General features: G+C 41.8%; 1 protein-coding gene across 1 annotated transcript in view; it reads right to left on the reverse strand.

Annotated features, from left to right (window-relative positions):
• gramd4a (GRAM domain containing 4a) overlaps positions 1 to 4,653 on the reverse strand; it is a 45,122-nt gene that overhangs the window by 33,064 nt on the left and 7,405 nt on the right. The window lies entirely within an intron of this gene.

Raw genomic sequence — 4,653 nt, forward strand, 5'->3', positions numbered from 1 at the left:
ATCTCAATTCTGTGTGCCTCTTGTTTAGACGTTCCTACGAACTGATCTCCCTAACCTCCTGCTCACACTCCTCAGTCATCTGCTGTGCTGCTCATTTTATCCTTTTATCCTCTTTCCATTGTTCCTCTCTCTCGACTCAGCCTCTACAGGCACATTGACCATGGGCTGTATGGTTGCCTCAGTACTGAACTGACATGGAAATGTCTGCTTTATCCTGGAGAACAAATGCTCAAATGCTTTTTACATACGATTTATTTTATGCAAGTGTGTGCTTTTAAAGCTGGCAACTTTCTCGTGAGGCTCAGTGTGAGTCTCACAGTAGGAGGGGAACTACAGAAGGTGTGATTCCAAGGCCTCGGTTCGCTCATAAACACAGATAATACAAGAGACCTTCTCCATGTTTGGCAGATTGTTGGTGCAGCACGCTGGTGGTAGCACTTTCTGATCAGCCATGTCCAATAATTACCCAAAAGGGTTTTTACACAAAGGACACTGAAAGGTGATATATCAGTGGAACTGGTGACTATAATCTGTTAATATCAGGCTGTTTTGGCACATGGTGCTACATTACCATGCTGTTGAATCATTATAGAAAAAATATCTACAATGAGCTAGCAGGGGTAAGGATGATGAATCCTCTGCTGATGGCTGAAATGCAGACAGTAAAAGAGATAATGTGGTCATTCTCTACCTGACAGACATTATCTGAACTGCCTGCTCTACTTACACTTTCAGTTTTCCTCCAGTGAAACCACACACCCTACCCAACCTGTGATTTCCTGTAAACCTGTGATTTCCTGATTTATAAAACTGTACGCACATACAGACACTCAAAATAAAACAATAAATAAAAACACATTCAGCTCAGAGGTAAGCTCAGACTAGACCCAGATTCTCAACACACAACAAAAAATCAGAACCGCCACAGCAGTCTTCTTGGTAAACAACCACAATCCTCTAGGGCAGCATCAACAGCATCGGTGCAATCCACAGCTGCTCAGACAGTTAGCTCATATATAAATATAAATATATATATATTTAAACCAACATCTTATATATTCTGACTACTAAGTCAAAACCATTAAAAAAATGACTGCCAGTTTGACTTTAGTTTACATTTCAGTGGAGAGATTACTGTTCAGAACTGTAACATTGCAGTTGTGGTTTTAGGATTTTTCTGCCATTACAGAATTGATCTATAGGCCTCACGATGTATTATAGAAAAAGAGACTTCATTCTCAATCCTAAATGTATGATTACAGGCTCAAGTGCTCATGACCCAATGAGATTTCACCATGGAGTGGCCTGATGAAGAGCTTTCATGGACTGATAGTTATTTAAGTGGCTTCTATTTGACAGTGGTGCTTTGAGGGGCTTTTCATTTGGAAATCCTATCAAAATGTCCAATCGAAATTTAAACATATACAGCAGAAAAGACATGTACGTTACCCTCCTTCAAGCTTAGAGGCACATTTTTTGGTAGCACCGCTCAATGTTCAATAATAATGAGAATTGCAACAATGCCAATCACATCAAATCAAATTCACATTATGTTTTGAAGTGGGGACATTTCATCCATAACAGACCTTTTATAAAGGTCTTTTAAATGTGTGTTTGTTATTTACAAATAGATTTGAACAGTATCATATTGTTATATATATATATATATGATGCATGCAACAATAACACTTTTTATCTGAGCAATAGATTTCTAGCAGTTATTTGTATCATTTGGTGCATTGTCTTTGGCTGCGTCATAATCTCACCTGTCTAAATGTACTTTAGACAAACGATACATTGACACAATGACACAAAGTATGACAAACGCGGTGTGGAAGCAACCTGATCCCGCAGGAGAAGTGGGGAGAGGCCAGTGAGGTCGTATGCAGTCGTCTGTGCAATGACTGAGCACCATCTGCCCGGTGACAGTCTACCTATTTAGTATGGATGACACAGGCTAGTTTGTCAAAAAGTCTCAGTGCATGTGCTCTGCAGCCAAAGGGCGCACTCTGTCCTCCTTTTAACAGATGAAGTAATGAAGGTGAGGTTCAGACCCAGGTCATGTGATCTGATCCTGGAAAATGGAAAGATATCACTGCAGTCTGGGTGGGCTCCAGTGTGTCAGTAGGAACCAATGAAGGGCACCAAGCAGTGGCGGCTTTTAGATGCTGAATGCAACAGCATGTTTTGTGGGAGAAGGTGCATGCTTTGTGTGTGTGTGTGTGTGTGTGTGTGTGTGTGTGTGTGTGTGTGTCCCAGCAGGGATAAGAGGTGGCTTGGTCTATTCTGGGGCTTCGGAGTGTGACTCATCAGTGCCGGGATGTGGGCGATGCTTCCCAAGTGGGCTGGTGCACACACAGAACATACAAACACCAGTTCACAGACACACTTAGGGAGGCCAGACTGCAGATATAGACACATGTTGCACACGCCCACAGAGGATGCTCGAAAGGGTCACAGCCAACTAGATCACTGAATTAAAAAAATATGTAGTTCCAGGGGGGGGAAAAAAAGCCACAATTCAATATCGTGGTGTGGAGCAATGAGGCCTGTTACGGCCCGATGAGTCCCACTCATTCACCACCAGGCCGAGTGCATCTTTTCAGTGAGATGTTCATATCGGGCTGTCTGTCTGAACAGAAACAAAGAGGAGAGAATGAAAGAGGCAACAGAGATTCCCTGGGGCCTTCGTTCAGGAAATGATACAATCAAGACTAATTCACTGGTTTTAATCTGGTATCTGTCTATCGGTGCATGTTGTTTCAGTCAACCCACAAGGACGAGAGCGCTGCAAGGTTTCATGAAATATGAACACTATACTTGCGTGGGAGGAAGAATATCAGGGAAACATGATCTGATTTTTTTTTGTCACGGCTGGCGACTCCTACAGTCTCCTGTCCAATTCTCTCCCCTGTAGACTTCAGAGGTCCAATCTTCTGGGGCTGAATCCTGGTCCTCAGAGCTGCCGTCATTCTCTATCCCTCCATTAATCTTTTCTCTCCTTCCATTTTTCATTCCCTTCCTGGCTATCCAATAGACTGCTTCATCTCACCATTGCTTTCACTTATTTCTAGCTCTCGCTTGCTGCTGATTGTTCAATCTCTATTCCACATCCCCCATCGGAAAACATTTTCGCCCTGTCATCTCGCGTTGCCAATTAATTTGTTGTTTCTTTAACTTCGCGACATAACTTTCAGATCTCTGCCTATAACTCATTATTCAACCAAAAACAAGTGGGAATAACAATTACCTCTTGTTGTTCAGTTTCTTTTTTGTTTTGCCCTCATATTATCTATTTTATAACGATAACTAATACTGATATTAATACAAAGTCTTGGCATTCCACATTACGACATATGGTCTGAACGCCAGAACACATCACACAACATAACCTATCCTCCAACTACACACCCTTAACCACACGCAAGTCAAGCAGCAACTCAACCTCTTCAGAGTCGCAATATCACTTCTTACTGCCGTTACATAATAAAATATGTCTCTGCTCACCATGGTCGTGCATCGTCCTAAGCACATGTTGCGCTTCTTAAGCCCAAAGTGTTAAACATTTTTATATCAAGTCGACTAGTCTGCTAACAGACCTGTTTATAAAAGACAGACGCGCAAGACTTAACTCACCTTTACTCAGATAAGTGGCGTATTAGAGTATGGCATTTTTGCATACATGAGTAGATATATGATATAGTACTCCAAGGATTCAGAAGGAAGTAGGATAAAGTATAAGGAGAAGAAATTAATGAGGTGCGCGAGTGATCTGAATTTCGAAGAGGCAGAAGAAAGAAACAGAGATAAAAAAGCCGTAAGTATAAAATGAAAGCAAAAAAAATTTTTATTATAGGCACAAACAAACGACCAACATTAGAAGCAGGAAATTGATATAATAAAATAGGAATATGCAGACATTCATTTCTGCTGATTTCAATGGGAATATAACTTGTCTGCATGACAACTTGGACGCCTGGAACTTGTGTCAACGGCAACTCCCCAACGAATTAGTTTAAGAGATATATAGATGCATATATTAACGATGTAGAGACAACACACGAGACAAACACCACGACATTATAGCCATTCAATATAGGACCACAATGGCAACACACAACTGCACACCCACAAACCATGGTAGGATCGGCGGTGTACGACACACCATCTAGTGATAATGGCCTTAGGAGGATCAACACACACACCGGCAACGACACTGATACCTAAGATGTTTTAGACAATCTATTCTACAATACAAACAAGAATATTGCACAGATAATTAAGAACATAGTCTGAACACACACAGACACCATCTATTAATAAATCATATGCCAACGAATGGACCTTACCCAAGCGTGGTACATCTTCCTGTGTCCCGCGCACAATCTATTAGTGCTAGCTCTGGGCTTCAGCTGACACTTTACGTCGTCTATACTAATCAGAATATTCGTAACAAATGGAGGCGGATGTAACACGCTAACGGCGACAATATCCGGCCAGGTCCGGGGAAGTCGTTCCCTCGTCCTGGGGACCTCTGAAAGGCGGATCTTGTCCAATGTCATGAAATTTAGGCAATGGTCAAAAATACGAAAGTTACCGCCAGCATTCTGTGGCCTTAATTTTACTGCTCTACGTGACACAGTATCAAGCGGG

Source organism: Morone saxatilis, unplaced genomic scaffold (assembly GCF_004916995.1).
Source record: "Morone saxatilis isolate NCDOM2014 unplaced genomic scaffold, NCSU_SB_2.0 Contig10, whole genome shotgun sequence".
NCBI lineage: Eukaryota > Metazoa > Chordata > Actinopteri > Moronidae > Morone > Morone saxatilis.